Below are 17,452 nucleotides of genomic sequence, written 5' to 3' on the forward strand. Positions count from 1 at the left end.
TGATCCAGGACACCCTTCAGGGCAAACCAGCTGGCACCCACCCATGCACCAGGCCTCTACCCTATATAGTAAAAGGGTAATATGCCTCCCAACACTGGGATCAGCAGAGCCGCGAGGCCTCCAGGCACCGGGATCAGCGTGACAGGGGGCAGCGCCCAAACCCCCTGATCGCCCTGCGGCTCTGTGTGTGACAGGGGGCGGGGCCACAACCTCTCTATCCACCCTGTTCTGTTTGTGACAGGGGAAGGCGCCCCAACCCCCTGATCAGCCCTGCTCTGTGCCTGATAGGGGGGAGCTCCCCAACCCCCTGATCGCACTGCGGCTCTGTGTGTGACAGGGTGCGGCGCCCCAACCCACCCCCCCACGGGCCTTGATCTGTGTGTGACGGGTAGAGCCATAACCTCCCCATCGGCCCTGCCCTGAGTGTGAGAGTGGCGGCGCCCCAACCCCCTGATCGGCCCTGCTCTGTGCGTGACAGGGTACAGAGCCCCAACCCCCCTGATGGGCCCTGCTCTGTGAGTGACAGGGGGAAGTGCCCCAACCCCCTGATCGGCCCTGATCTGTGCATGACAGGGGGTGGCGCCGCAACCTCCCCATCGGCCCTGCCTTGAGTGTGACAGGGGACGGTGCCCCAACCCCCCAATCGGTTCTACCCTGAGCGTGACTGAGGGTGGCATCACAACCTCCCGATCGCCCTGCTCTGTGCATGACAGGGGGCGGTGCCCCAACTCCCCAATCGGCCCTGCTCTGAGCCCGACCAGGGGCTGCACCTAGGGATTGGGCCTGCCCTCTGCCACCCGAGAGCAGGCCTAAGCCAGCAGGTCGTTATCTCCCGAGGGGTCCCAGACTGCAAGAGGGCACAGGCCGGGCTGAGGGACCCCCCTCCCCCCCTCGAGTGCACAAATTTTTGTGCACCAGGCCTCTAGTTGGCTATAAAAATAGGCTTTTAGAGGACAAGAAAGAAAGGGATACATTTGAACATACTAAAATCAGATATAAAGAGTATAGGGACATTTATTCAGGCTAACCCTTTGTCTTAAAGAATCTATATTTTACTTTCTGCCCAAACCGTGTCTAGATAACAAGTCAGAAAAGATAATACAATCGGCAAACTTTATGCTTTGACACTAAAGAGCCATTCTTTTTAAAAAAGCGCCTTGCTTGCTATGTGTAATCAGTGGCAATGGACAGAGCCAAATTTCCTGGATAGATGAGCAAATATGCTGAATTTTACCATTAGTTTTGTAAATATGCAATGACTACTAGTAACTTTGGGATACATTTTCTAAACTATGTTCCTTTTTTAGAGTCTAAAATAAGAATTTCCTCAGCTTGTAGAATGATATTGGAGGATAGGAATGTAGTCTCCATTACCTTCTAAAACCATGTCTAGGGTTCTGGTCAGCTTAGGGGGCTGCACAGGTCTTTAGAACTAAATATGTTCAGCATATAAGCATGGTATTAACTATTTTTAAGAGTTATCTCTAGTCTTTAAAGCAACCTTGCTGGTAACACTAACACTGCCCCCATTTTACAGATAAAAATACTAAGTCACATAGAGCAGTTCAGTAAATTCTCCAAGCTCATGCTATTAATAGGTGAAAGTTAAGTTTTGAACTCAGATCTTTCTGTATTCAAAACCCTGTTCTTTCAACTTTATTATCAAATATGTGCCATTAGTCGACTGACTGACACACACATAGTTTTGTGCATAATTTTAAGTAGCTCTTTATGATATGCATCCTGAGATTGCAAGATAAGGCAGTAGAATGAATCCCCAGGGACATTTATCCTAGTTCCTTCTTTTTGTAATGGAGGTAACTGAGGCCTAAGGAATCAGCCAAGGACATATAAGAAAGTAATAACAATGTTGGAAGTGAGATTTTTCCTTTAAGCTTAACATTAGGAATGCCATAACATGACATGAAAATTTTAATGTCCTACTATTAAAATAAATTATGAAATAAGTTTTAAAAATAAAGTTTTAAGAATCATGTCATACATTGTTATTATTTATGCTAATATATAGCTGCAATAAGCTTTTTCCAGGGTGCATTTTGAAGCTGATGCTACAACAGAACACATCACAGGAAAAAAATGTGGGGACTTGGTTTAGAAACACACAGAACAAATTTCACACTGAGCTCTAAAAAGTAGGCATTGAGCCCACTTTCTGGAATAAATCAAAGAGTAGGCAGAAAACAGACAGCAGGAACAGTTATTTTAGCAAGAAAAGTGAGATAAATTTACCAAGCCAATCGCCGGATGAAGGATGCAGATGAAAAGATGCCGAGAGAAAATGTGCAATGTTGATACGTGAACACATTTGAATGCAAGAAAGCAAAAAACCAGAAAGCACAATTGTCCTAAATGTGAACAAACATTCAAATTATGCTGCAGCTGCAAAATTTAAACTCAAGGAAGAGACATTTGCAAAGGAATTTATTAAATAGATGTGATTTCCTGCTTTCACATACCCAGTGGCTCTTTTATAAAGTAAAATGTCCAATTTGTCTTGATATAAATGACATTTCCCTTGTTGTACTCAGTCAAATAGCAGAAATTCCTTTGTGAACGACTCTGCTTATTAGAGAGCACAATGCTATTGATAACCAGACGTGCAGGCTCTGAATCACAGAGCTATTCCACCTAATAAAATGCCTTATATATTGAGTATGGTCTCATAGAATAGGGAGGTTTTCATGCGAAGGAAATTAGTTTTTCCCTAATGGCATATGCCAGAGCAGTTTCTTTGTAAGAAGTTATGTTTCTTGCTGAAACCAACCCTTGGTTTCCAAACCTGTCCATCTGTCTTCCTGTTCTCCCTCCTCTCTTCCCTCCACCACCGCCCCCCCCCCAACCATCCAATACATATTTATAAACCTAAAGTATATAACACAGCAGGGCATAAAATGTATCAAAAGACTTACTGTTGAAGATGTTATGATATTAAGTCAGTATCTGACCAGAAGACAGATCCTGACCTTTACACACCTCCCACACTGGAAGTTGGCAAGCAAGCCCTCGTATTGCCAGCAGTCTTGACTGCAGCTGCAATGTAGAACTTGTGACACCAACCTAGATCATTCGTTTTACTTAGTGGTTCCCAAAGTAGGGTCTCTGCACCAGCAGGACCAGCATTACTCAGGAACTTGTTAGACATGCCAATTCCTGAGCCTCATCCCAGACCAATTTCATCCTCATTCCAATGAAATCACTTGGAAGCCTCGATACAAGACAGTGGTCCAGACCACTGGTAAGTGAAGTCACTAGAAATAAGTCAGGAAACAGAGTGGCAGGTTTTAAATGTTAGTGAAGAAGTTTGGACAATGGCGAATTGATAAATCAGAGAATATTTTCTGAGCAAAAAGCAGACATGACCAAACTTATATTTAGCAAGACTTCAGAGCTGAATGAGACCCTAGAGGCGATCGTCGTGTTCAGGTAAGAAGGGATAGTCATTTCCTCTTTCTTTGATAACTCAGGAAAGTGACTGGGACTGTTCACTGGGTTTGCATTCTGTGCTCAGATGTGATTTGTTCTAAGACATGCTCTCTACTGTCAGCCATTCTCTTCACCCCATAGTTTGATTCCGTCTTCTCTCAGGCATTTCTGCCTTGCCATCTGCCACTACCCTGGTTTCCCTCCCCCCTCCACTTTCATTTCCTCATGAGAAATTTGCACACTAATGTACATTCTTTAATTTTAAATGTTTGTTACCAGTTTAACAGATGCTCCTTACAGAGTTCACCAATTAATTACATTCCTCCTCTAAACAAATGATCTTCCAAGTCACAACACAATGGGAGGCTTTACCTGACTTTATTTTAATCTTATGTCAGTCCTTGTTATAATCTTTACATCACAATAACAAACAAACTTGGAATCAATTTACTGTGTTAAGTCCATTTTGCTGGCTGACCATCTCTGCCACATTATGTTCTGACATGCAAATTTAAGTCACTCATTTCATACAAATAATGACACTGTTAACTGGTTGTTTCCAGATAGGAAAGAGAATAATTAAATATTTGTGTGTCCACAGACACCTTTTATATACAAAAAATATACAGTGAATAATAAATATAACGTTATTACATTATCTGTTAATTCCAATATTTTGGTCATGCTTCAAATCTTATTATATGATGGCTCAGATGTACATGTGGACCAAGATGTACTTCTCGTTCTGGAATGGGAAATTAATCGATGAATAAGTTAGTTTTGAAACATTGCTCACTCTGGTTCTTTGACATTTGGAAATCACTATTAACAACTTTAAAACACAAAACATTTTCTTCCTGGAGATTGTTCATTGAGGAGGAGGAATATGTGATTTATTGTATGCTTTGGAAAGAAGGAACTATGACACATGCCTCTGGCTCCCTGGATCACCCCACCTTGGCCCACCTCTGACCTCAGCCACACTCACAGACATACCATTCTGGGCCACTTGGCTCTCTGGACTTTTCAGTGTCTGCCTCCAGTGACAACTCTTTCTGCTTTCTACCTCATGTGGTACCAGCATAGCCCAGCAGGTGGTGCTGTCAATGCCCCGGGGAGCAATTGACAACCAAGGGGAAAGGTCAGTGGATAAACTTGCTGCACATCCTTCAGGCAGAAATTCTGGAAGGTAGCTCTATCATCTTAGGGGTCCCAGAATAATCAAGTTCCCCTGGTCCACAGTGGTGGGCTGGTTCACTCACCCTTATTTTGGTCTTTTCTTCCCAATTCATTCTCTGCTCTCAATTCTTGATCCATGGGATCAGCTCCCCAAAAAACTATCCATGTCATTCTCTCATACAAGCAACCTAAACAAAGATGCTAGTTTACTGAAGTACTCAGCAATATCAATCCCCTGTAGCTGACTCCACACGCGTAGTATTCCTGATTCATACTTCATTAAGACCCTTCTTTTAATCTTTTCCAAAGCTACATAATAAAATAAAAGGAGTGAAGGTCATAGTATGGCCTCCATGCTTCCCCTGCCTTTCTTAGCACACGTAGATCACATTGAGCATGTCTGGGCTGATTAACATTTGTACAACACTCTAAGAAAAAGTAAAAGCTATGCCACCCGTTTTCATAATTCCATGCTTAACCTAAAGTACAACAGTTTGGTCCACAGTCATGCCCATGGCATTTGCCTGATCTGCCATTGCAGATTAACAATAAGAATGCAGGGGAAACATGTACAACACATCTCATTCAGAATCCATACAGCCAACTAGGGAGTTAAAAATCACAGTCTCTAAGTCCAGTTGCCTGTTAATGTGTCTGGAATTACAATCCATAAATATTTATTTTCAAATATACCATGCTATCAAAAAAAAGAAAGAAATTGTTTCCTGTAGGATGGTTGAAGAGAAAGCTATAGGGATGTGATAAATAAAGGAAAAAAAGACAGTTTACCTTTGAATATCAATTCTCCATTTTTCTGGCTTGTAAGACAGGAACAGATCCAAACTTTGCAGTTTTTTTTAGCCCGTTACCACTCGGGGCATGTGATGCGTGACTGTTCTGAAACAACAAAGTGCAATAATTAGATGCAATAACTATCCTGAAACAAAAAGATACTTAAGAAGATCTCATAAGAACTCCTCTGGCAGGCTCCAATTCAATGATGTGAGGAGGGGGTCTCCCAGAAAAGTTATATGGCCCTGGTCTTGCATGATGAAAGCACTTCGTACTTTTATGCTTTTCAGAAAATAAAACCAACCATAAAAATGTCACCGAAATAAATAGGTTTGATATGCTACAATCTACTTTTCTACTATTCACAATTATATCCTCTTTAAAAAGCAATAACATGCACGCATCAATCACTGATTTTACAAGACATATTACACACACGACTGTATTTACTTCCTGTGCATTGTTGTAGCAACACTTCAACACAGCAGCTGTGACTAAAAAAGGAGGTAAAAAATACTGTTCTTTTCAGAGAGGTTCATCTGACGCCACAGGAAGACAACAAACATGGCTTAACCTTCCCAAGTACCACTAGGGGCTTGCCGTTGCCTACGCCACACCACTCCCCTCATGATTAATGATGCCTTCTCAAGAAAGCGCTAAAATGGGACTTCTGCTTGGGCCCAAACGTATGCAGAGGTAGGTGTCCGCACATCACTTGTTTTATGTGAACTGTGACTATTCTTTCGAAAAGGTCACAAAGAAAGGGACATCGTCACACACAAAAATGATCTGGTGTTGAAAGGGACGGAATTAACAGAGTTCTGCTTCTCTTTTCCTTTAAGCAATATACTTTTGTGGCCCTACCTAGCATATTAAAATATTGTCAGAAAAGAATAAGCAAATAGTAAACCTAAGTATTAAGTGGAGATGTAATGATATTCAGAATTGAGAATATTGAAAGGTTTGAGTAACTTTTTTAACCTAAGTTAAGAATGACAGCGCCTGGCTCTAGCTGGTTTGATTCAGTGGATAGAGTGTCGGCCTGCAGACTGAAGGGTCCTGGGTTCGATTCCAGTCAAGGACACATGCCATGGTCATGGGCTTGATCCCCAATAGGGGGCGTGCAGGAGGTAGCCAATCAATGATTCTCTCTCATCACTGATGTGTCTATCTCTCCCTCTTCCTTCCTCTCTGAAATCTATAAAAATATATCTTTAAAAAAAAGAATGCAAGTGCCTGAATGAATGTAGAAATTCTCTTACAGAAGAGGAACCAGAGGCCAGACCAGGTGACAGGGCTAGCTCGATCTTACTGTGCTAATAACAAAGGCAGAAGGACATCCCAGAATCTCTGCTTTGAAGTTCAATCCCTTTAGAAACACATACATTGTATGTGTTTCTAAAGAGAACACCAAACATTCAAAAAGTTGAGGGCTTATACAATTCTCTGCAGAACTTCTTTGAGCAATATTTGAGACTGGCACAGTTGACAGGTTAAGTATCACAATGCTGTGGGTGATAAACTGCAAGAACAATAATAACAATGGTATGTACTTTCATAACACTTTAAACATGCTGGGAATATTATATTTTCACTTATGTCTCATTTATTCAGGTTACAAAGGATAAAAATGAGATTGCATTATCAAAAGCTATCAGGTATAAGTATGATTTTATGGTTTAAATATAATTATTACATTAAATATTCTCATTATACCACTAAACCAGACAAACTCTGAAAGGAATTTTCCCCCTACAAATATGGGGAATTGGTAACTCAAGAAGATAATGGAAAATTGATTATTGTTAAGCATACAGAACTGACATTTATTTCTTCATAAGTATTTACTGAGAATATATTTTGTGCTAGACATTGTTCTTTATTGACTATATAAACAAAATGGAAAGAATATGCAAGTTCTGGAAAAGAATCCCAGATCCCAAGATATACAATAATAAATCAATTTTAGCCCTGGCCAGTGTGGCTAAGTGGATAGAGTGTCAGCCCTATCACAGAAGGGTATTGGGTTCAATTCCAAGTCAAGGGCATGTGCCTAGGTTGCAGGTTTGATCCCTGGCCCCAGTAGGGATGTATGTGGGAGACAGCCAATGGATATGTCTCTCTCATATTGATGTCTCTCTCTTTCCCCCTCCCCTCCCCGCCCCTCCCCTCCACTCTCTCTAAAAATCAATGGAAAGCATATCCTCAGGTAATGATTACCAAAATAAAAAAAATCAATTTTATTACCATTGGAGTATTTCCTAAGTTAGATAAGTAATATAAAGAAGTATCTTAAACACTGGGTGGTATCTTAAATGTCATCTAGCTAGTGCTTCCCAAAATGGTTGATAATCACAACTGCCCGGAAGGCTGCTGAAAATGCAAATTATGGAATTTCACACAAGAGCTATTAAATGAGAGTATTTATGGGTAGAGTCAGGGCGATCTGCATTTTGAAAATGCTCCCCAGTTCATTCTCCTGATCAATAGGTTGGGAAACTTACTGATTCTTGCCTAGGCTCCTCAGTATAAAGATGAGGAAATTAGCACTATCATCTCAAAATCAGGATGGCCAATCAGACCAGGGGATTGACTTGCCCAAGGTACTTGCCCCTTGGTGACAGAATTGAGATTAGAATGTCAAAATCCTTATTTCCTGGGATTTTAGCCAGAACTAACCTAGGCCTTCTAACTTGTAGTATAGCTATCTTCCATCTCAAATAATCTCTGTCAAGTTTTCCACTCAATTACCTCTTTTACTGAATAATTAGCATCATTTAAAATATAATGTTTTATCCTAAAATTTTTATTCAAATTTTATAGCCCATAAGGTAATGATTGTTTGAAGACAAAGTTAAATTATCTGCTTCCTGGTCCTTCCACGCCTGCAGATCCTGGAGTGAGAATGAATTTCAGAACAAGGTCTTCATTTATTTTGTGATTTTCCATATGTCTGAGTCAGTGTCAGATCACATAAAAAAAGACGACTAGCCCAAGACTAGCCCATTTCCACTTCCTCTGCAAACCACTTAGCTAAGTGATCCCTTATTTGTGTATAAGAAACATCAAGGCAAAGCTGGATGCATGGGTATGCAACCTGGGCAGTTGCATGAAGTCTCATGCTGAGAATGGGCCTGTGCTTTAATATTTATCTTTAAACAGTGTTGGTGGATTGAGACCAACAGGATAGTGGCACATGTGGGTGAGCAGGGGGTATCTGCACATCATGCATGTCCTCAGCCACCCCTTGCTATCTCATCTGCATATAAGTGTGCATGATGGTGAATTCTGGTGGACCCAGGATTTCTGGGACTCGGTGAGATTCAATGTGAGAATGAGGTAGAGTATTCATGTCCATGACTAAGTAAGCGGGGAAGCTGACAGTCCCCAGGGGCCATGTTGTCTGTTCCAACCAGAATTTGCTTTGAACTTCACAAGAAGGTAATGGTGCTAAGAAACACAGATGACCAAGGGACCCTATAAAGGGGAGTCGAATATGCCACCCCAAAATACACCACTTTGGTATATTGATTATTTTGAATTACTAATAAAAGTACTCGAGAAGCAGCTTGTGAAAGAAGCACACTCTGACCCTCTGTCTTCCTGAAAGCATACTAGTAAGATGAATGCCCCCTGGGAAAGGTACCCTCCGTGTGCCAGCATAAACTATCCTCATCACCAGAGAGAGGAAATTTAGGGCCAAGAGGCTGCATAAGCAAATCTTGCTACTTCTTCACCAAACACCTTTGTCTTGTTAGTTTGTCACAAATTTACTGTTTCCTTGTCTAAAAGGTATAAATGCTTCCTGCTTTGGTCACTCGAGTCTAGTTTTTTTATGGGACTCCCATACATAAGAAATTAAATTTTTTTCTTCTGTTAACTTATGTCGAATTAATTATTAGACCAGCCAAAGAACCTAGGAGGGAAGAAGGAAACTTTTTTCTGTTCCTACACTTATATATCTTTTATTTCTTTAATTTTTTTCACTTGTATTAGCCCAGTTTTGCTGAAAATGATGGCAAAGAGAAAGAGAGAAAGTGCAATCCATAGTTCCTTTTGTTCAACCCTTCCCTACTCATCAGTGAGCCAATGAGAGAGTTGGTAGAATGTACCCATATCGAGAAGTGAAATAAAACAGTAAAGTTTTATGCAGTGTTTCCACTGGTCTGGTAAGAAGGGTATACATATGCATGATCTACTAGTATTAAATATAAATTGCGTAATTTTGGTGATTTTGCAAATAACTTAAACATTCTTTCATTTACAATGTACAATATAAAGATGAATAGTAAAACTCATGCTAATCATTTAAACTTTTGTTTTTTTCTTTCCTTAGAACTACCTTAAATAGTAAATGTAAACATTATGATAAGTTGAGAGAGAAATGGCGGAAGAAAGAAACAGTCTTGTATTTTAGAACATTTAACCAACTTTCTGCCCTACCTTTAGAACAAGTGACCTGCATTTTCATTATGCCCTGGGCCCTGCTAGTTATGGGACATTAACAGTCACCCTGTTGCAATGAACTGGCACACACTCTAGCAAGTGCTTCAAGCATTAACTTATAGTTTAAGCATTGGATGTAGGATATAGGAAATGAACTGAAAATCCTAATATAACTGCCAACTAAATTAATCTAGACTGTTCTCCTCACATGTCCGTTCGTCTTCTCCTTCCTTCCCAAATAGCTTTTGCACATCTGACCAAAGCTCCTTTATCGAACCAACCGACCTCAGAAGTCCTTCTGTTTCTAATTTAATTTAATTTAATAATTTAATTTAAAATTTCCATTTCAGACTCTACTGCCTTCAAGGTCAAATCCTCAGTTGGGAAAGAGAAAAGTCAGCAATAAAAACAATTTACTTTTTTTTTAAAACTTTTTAAAAAATATATTTCTTTATTGATTTCAGAGAGGAAGGAAGAGGGAGAGAGAGATAGAAACATCAGTGATGAGAGAGAATCATTGATTGGCTGCCTCCTGCAAGCCCCCGACTGGGGATCAAGCCCGCAACCCGGGCATGTGCCCTTGGCCGGAATCAAACCTGGGATTCTTCAGTCCACAGGCTGATGCTCTATCCACTGAGCCAAACTGGCTAGGGCAACAATTTACTTTTAAAGTGTGAATAAAGGAGGTACCTTACACTTTTGAGAGATATTTATATTTTAAAGAAGCACTTGCTTGCTAAAGTGTAAACAAACTTACTGTGTAACAGATAATTTTAAGGGAGGAAACTTTCCATTACTTTCTGCTAAGAAGTCCCTTCTACTCTAATCCTGTTGGAAGAATGGGCTGTACCTATTTCTGAACAACTGCACATGATTTTTAAAAAATGAGGTAATGTGTGCTCAGATATAACCAAGAAACTTTCCAATCAACTGAAAAAGGCTTCACCATCATGCAATATATGTTTATTTCATGTCTCTTTAAGGCTCACTAAAAACAAAGCACCTTAAAATGTGTAGTGCTAGTTGGGAGCTTAGCCTCCATTAACTGTCTTTGCTTATTTGGCCCGTGTTCTTCCCTTTCCATCCTCTCCTTTATATCTCAGCCCAACTGTGACAGCTTTTCAGCTTCAGTTTGGCTAAAGAACTCTTTGTGCTGAAATTGTAAGGGGCTGCCCCAAACACAAACTCACTTCTCCACAGACCCGATGCTTTGGGGCTCCCGGTGAAAGGCAGGTGTGCAACGACTCATTGTGATGGCATAGCTGTGCCAGCAAAAGAATAATAATCTATTTACAACTTTTAGCGCATTGCTCAGCAGCATCTTTTAACCCATGTGGCAGGAGACTAAAAGATCTTTTCCTTGGGCAGGTTTCTCAGTTAAAAGGAAGGCTCTCCCTGGCCAGGTGGCTCAGTTCCTTAGAGTGTCGTTCCGTACACCAAAAGGTTATGGGTTCGCTTTCTGGTCAGGGCACATATCCAGGTTGCAGGTTCGATCCTGGCCAGGGTGCATGCAGGAGGCAACCAATTGATGTTTCTTTCTCACATTGATGTCTCTCTCTCTCTTTCTCTAAAAAATCAATAAAAACATATTCTCATGTCAGGATTAAGAAAATAAAAAGGGTAGGGTGCATCACCCAAGATTTTAAAATTGGATATTGTATAATTTTATATTAAATTGGTTATTTATTGTTAATGACTGAAGTGGGATCTCTCAATACCCTGCATTTACACAGCGTTTTTCCCCCCTGAAATCTCAAAGTTTAATATGTTTGCAAATAGTTAAAAAAAAACCCCCACACACCACTAAACACAACAACAATCAACTGGACTATTATCTATTTGGCCTACTGAATTCCCATTGTTTTTTCTTCATTCAGTGAACTTATAGTCTTTCCACATCTCTTTTAATTACCTGCCTGGAAAAACTTAACGGAACATAATAAGAATAGCTCCCTTTATTGAGGGCTTACAATATGCCAGGCATTGTTCTATGCACATTACATTGATGGCTATTATTATCACCATTTTACAGCTGAAAAGACCTAGATGTAGAGATGTTAAGAAACAGCCTAAATTATTAATGCTGGGAGGTGGAGGTGCCACAATACAGACCTACTCAGCCATGTGCTCACACACTGTTCCACCTTTCAGTGCCTCAGGCCAAATATACAGATTTATTTTCATGAACTCTTTTTCATTCATCTAATTTACATTAGCCTGGCTGTAAGGCTGTCAAAGTTTCTCATGTCCCAGGAACTTTAAATAAATCACTTTATTTAGATATCATCATTATCCTTATTTACAGATGCTAAAATTGAGCCATGGAGAGATTAAATTACTTGGACAAGCTCTCAGAAAATTTTGGAGCCAGGATTTAATTCTAGTTATTTTTATCATTATTCTACATCTTTCTCTTCTGCATCAGATTTAGCTTTCTTTATTCTTAAAAATCAACTTGCCATGCCAAAGTTTAGAAAAGCCTTAAAAGAATGAAGTTGGTAATTAGTTTAATTGTTAGAGCCAAATTTTTAGTAGCCAGAGACCAAAGTCTTAGTTCCAAGCCCTGACGTGCCAGTTGGCAACACTGGTGTCATGGCCACAAACTGTAACTTTATTTCCAGTTGGCTGCTTCCCAAATGAATACTACTAATCATGAATCAGTGACTTATGCACTTTTAAACATGGGCTGGAATTTATCACTCATCAAATCTATTTTCTTCATTTCATAGATAAGAAAGACACAGAGAGGTTAGGTGGCATGCCTGATATCACACAGCAAATTAGTAGCAGAGGGGACACTAATTTAGATTTCTTTATACTAAATCTGGGGGGTCTTCATACCGTACCACAAAGGCAGCCTATGCTGACTATTTTTTCCACAATGTTTAAAAAAATGTATTGATACAATCAACAAATATTGAATGGTTACTATTTGCTAGAACACTGTTTCAGGTTCTGGGGTTAGGGTAGAAAACAAATTCCTTCATGGAACTTCACATCCTGGTATTGTAATGGTAAAATGTACTAAACTTTTAAATGATAAAATATTATATGAATTTAATTACTTTGAGTTTAATCACTGACAAAAAGTGTTGAAGATGTTTTGGCCTGAAATATGGATAATCAAAAGTTATAACGTCTAATGGACATAAGAGTTATTACTATAGCTACTATATTGCACATAAAATTAAAGCCCAGTCATTATACATAAATAGGGGTGGTTGTTGGTTTTGTGGCACTAACAGAAAGATGGGGAAGGTAAGGTTCTTGCTCTCAAGAAGCTTAAGGATAAAGTATGAGTCACGTAGATTACAGAAAAATATTTTCCCCTCAAATTAAACTACATTAAGCAAATTCTACAGCATTTAAAACTTATCTTTTATTTCATGACCATTAAAATTAATTCTCCATAGGTGCTGAGAATTACAGCTATAATTAAGTGAATAACCTGAAATCCCAAAGCCCCAGTTCAATGTTCTGAAATTGATCTATTTAACATTTTTTAAAATTATGCATACTTCATTTTGTGTCAACTTGTTTAGGATCAGAGGAATAACAATAATAAAAATGTAAATTTGCCTCTGAATCAATATACAATCTCTTCCTCTTGCCAATAATTATGATAATAAAGTGACAAAATTGAGCTCTTGGTCACAATGGCTGGCTGCATTTGTTTTTAGTCTAAATAGAAACAGCCACCTTAAAGCCATTTCATAATGGAAAACATAATGGAAAATAAGTTTAAAGCACTGTACTAAATCTATTCTTTAATTACAAAATTTTGCAATGTCAATAACACCATTATCTGCAATAATCAGGGTTTTGAAAATATGTTATGTTTTGAGCAGACCATAAACTATGCTTTAGTGTCTTCCAACATAGAAAATTCTTTAGTCTGACTCATCCACCTAATAAATACATTGAACAGATATGGTCGACTTCATATTCCCTGAAGACGTACCTCTGAGGGACAACACTAAAACATCTTGACTAAAGCCCAGCAATAGAAAGATATGAAAAGTCAAATGTAACTTATTGTTATAGATTCATAACCACTACACTTATAAGCTTGCATAAAAGTGCTGAACCATTGAAGATGCATCCTCTAATATTCATATACCCACTATTCAGAAGTGTATTTTCATCTCTTGTGAATCACTTATTCACTACTTTTTGAGGAATAAAGATACAAGAATTCACAGTCAGAAAATATCTTGAATGGCAACAGGTGGAGAAACATGTAAATGGTTAGCGATTGTAGTTGACCCACCTTGCCTTGTTCATACCTACATCCCTCACTGTGCCTTTCGAAGTCCCAGGGAGGGAAACATGTTTCAGGCGGCAAGGTTCGCTGTGACCTGCGGAGTGCTCCCAAAGTGCAATTTGCTGCAACTATTTCTTTGGTTCCCTCCTGGTTCGCATTGGGCAGAAGATTCAGTAGAAATAAATTGTGCACTGGCTTCCCTGGCCAGTGCCATCACAGTAAAATGTCTGCTACAAAAGAGGGCACAAAGCTCATTTTTACGGTATTTAGGTGAGAAAGTCTATTGCAGAGGCAAAAGAAGTACAGGAAGACAGGGAGCCTCTTTCTATTGCCTTTATTTCCAACATGGATGGGAAACGTGTAGGGTCATCTGTAGAAAAGGCTATGAAAGACACATTTTTGTCTTTGGCATATTTCTGTACATCTCTTTCCCATTTTTATATCTTTTTTTCAAATTTTGTTACACACCAGGTTGCCTTTATTAAACCTGAGAAGTGGCCCAGCCCAGAGAGCCTCTCTGTCCTGCACACCTGTGACCCTCCTTCCTAAGTGAGAGGCGTCCAGAGGCATGCCCATCAAAAGCTGATTCAGCTCCCTCAGGCAGTGCAGCTCGGACTAGTAATAAACCTCAGCAACACCACTAAAGCCGGCAGACCAGAATCACAAGGGAAACCCATTGGAAGATAAACTGTCATTGGAACCATGGCCCAAAAATGTAGGGGAGGACCTGCATCTCAAACTTAAAACAGTGACTGCCTGCGACTATAAAACACTTAAATAGGATCCAAAGTCTCCTTTGTCTAACTTTACAGAGAAAATATCCAGGATATAATAAAAAACTACCGGTCATACAAAAAAAAAAAAAAATCACAACTCACAGGAGAAAGGACAATTAACTGATGTCAAGATTAAGATGAGTCAGATGGCTGAATTATCTGACATGGATTTTAAACAGCGATCAAATAACTGTTTAAGCAATCAATTACATATTCTTCTAGAACACATGGAAATACAGAAAATTTCACCAAATAAATGCAAGTTATAAAAAATAAGCAAATGGAAATTATAGAATTGAAAAATACAATAACGGAAATAATAATAAAAGGAAATAAATTGGAAGATGGGCTCAAAAGAAGAGTAGAAAGGACTGTGGACAGATCAACTGATTCACCCAATATGAACAACAGAGTATAGATAAAATATTTTTTAAATAAACAGGAACTTCAGGATCCGACAGGACAGTAGCAAAACACCCGACATTTATGTCACTGAACTAGCAGAAGGAGAAGAGATAGATAATGGGCCTAGAAGAATATTCAAAGAAATAGTGACTGAACACTTCCAAAATTTGGTAAAATACTCATATGTACAAATTCAAGGATCTGAGGAAATCCCAACAGAATAAACCCAAAGGAATACATACCAAGTGTTTTTATAGAACATTAATTTGAATAATAATAGATTGGCCATTTGAAACCATGGAGGTGAGAAGAAAGTGGCATAATGTTTTTCAAATAATGAAAGAAAAAAAAGGAAAAAAATGTCAACTATAAATTCAATTTTCTGCAAAATTACCCTTCAGAAATTAAGATGAAATAATGACTTCCTTATAGAAAGGGAATATAAAAGAGTTTGTCACTAGCAAACCTAACTTTAAAAATTGGTTATAGAAGGTTCTTTTAAGCCAAAATAAAATAAAATAAAATAAAATAAAGTGGAGCATAAGGAAAGAATAAACAAGGATAAGAGCAGAAATATAGGTATGTGCAATCTTTTTACTCATGAATTCCATAAATCATATTTGATGACTGAAAAAAAGGCAATCAGATATTCAAGACAATGACATCTAAAAATGTGGGAGATAAGAGACCTAAGTAGAAGTAAGGTTTCCATAGATTAAGGTGGTAAAATGTTGGTACTAGTTGACTGTAGTAAGTCACATAAGTATATTGTAATATCCAGAGTAACAACCATGAAAACTGTGAAATAAAATACACTCAAAACCACTACTGAGAAACGATTTCAAATCCTGTATCTGATAAAGGATTAATATCTAGAACAGAGAAAGAATGCCTACAATTCAACAATGACAAAAACAAATAATTAAAAATGGGAAAAGAACTTAACAGACAGTTCTCTAAGAATATATGTAAATGGCCAATTAGCACATGAAGAGATGAAAAAACATCACTAATAATTACGGAAATGAAAATCAAAACCACAAAGTGACATCACCTTATATTTGTTAGAATGGCAATCATCAAAAGACAAGAGAAAAGTGTTGGTGAGGATATGGGGAAAAGAGAACCCTTGCATACTCTTGGTGGGAAAGTAAATTGGTGCAGCCACTATGGAAAATAATGTGGAGATTCCTAAAAAAATTAAACATAAAATTTCCATAATGATCCAATAACCCCACTTGTGGATATATAACCACAGGAAAGAAAAAAAAAAAAGATCATGAAGAGATATCTGCAGTCCCATGTTCATGACAGCATTACTTATAATACCCAAAATTTAAAAACAACCTAAGTGACCATCAATGGATGAATGGATAAAGATGTCATATATATCTATATCTATCTATCTATCTATCTATCTATCTATCTATCTATCTATCTATATCTATATCTATATCTATATCTATATCTATATCTATCTATATCACCTATATCTATATCTATATCTATATCTATATCTATATCTATCTATATCTATCTATTTATACTAGAGGCCTAGTGCATGAAATTCATGAACGGGTAGGGTCCCTAGGCCTGGCTGGCAATCAGAGTTGTTCAGGGCCTTCCAGCTGCTGGCTGGGGCCTTCCTTCATTCCGCGCTGCCCCCTGGTGGGCAGCACACATCATAGAGAGTGATTGGTCTCCCGGTTGAACTCCCATGGGGACAATTTGCATATTAGGCTTTTATATAGAGAGATATCTACACACACACACATGCACACACACACATATATAAATATATACATGTATATACACCAATGTACTCTGTATGAATTTTGCTTTTTAGATTCCATATGTAGTTAATATATACAGTATTTGTCTTTTTCTGTTTATTTCACTTCCCATAATGCCCTCAAGGACCATCCATATTGTTGCAAATGGCAGAATTACCTTCTTTCTCATGGCTGATAAACACCAATGGAATATAAATAAGTTCTGGGCATATAATGTAGAGTGTGGTTATTATAGTTAATATACTGTATTAGATACTCACAGTTGCCAAGAGAGTAGGTTTTAAATGTTCTTACCATAAAAAAAAAAAATGGTAATTATGTGACATGATGTAGGTGTTAGCTAAGACTATGAC

The 17,452-nt window shown here is 38.6% G+C and overlaps 1 protein-coding gene across 3 annotated transcripts in view; it reads right to left on the minus strand.

Moving 5' to 3' along the window:
* Nucleotides 1-17,452, minus strand: part of DLGAP1 (DLG associated protein 1) — a 629,180-nt gene that overhangs the window by 409,516 nt on the left and 202,212 nt on the right. For all 3 annotated transcript variants that reach the window (XM_059706573.1, XM_059706574.1, XM_059706572.1), the window contains exon 3: nt 5,413-5,520. The gene's annotated coding sequence lies outside the window, so the exon portion shown is untranslated. The remainder of the gene's footprint in view (nt 1-5,412; nt 5,521-17,452) is intronic.

The sequence above is a fragment of the Myotis daubentonii genome, chromosome 8 (genome assembly GCF_963259705.1).
Source record: "Myotis daubentonii chromosome 8, mMyoDau2.1, whole genome shotgun sequence".
In the NCBI taxonomy this organism is placed as follows: domain Eukaryota; kingdom Metazoa; phylum Chordata; class Mammalia; order Chiroptera; family Vespertilionidae; genus Myotis; species Myotis daubentonii.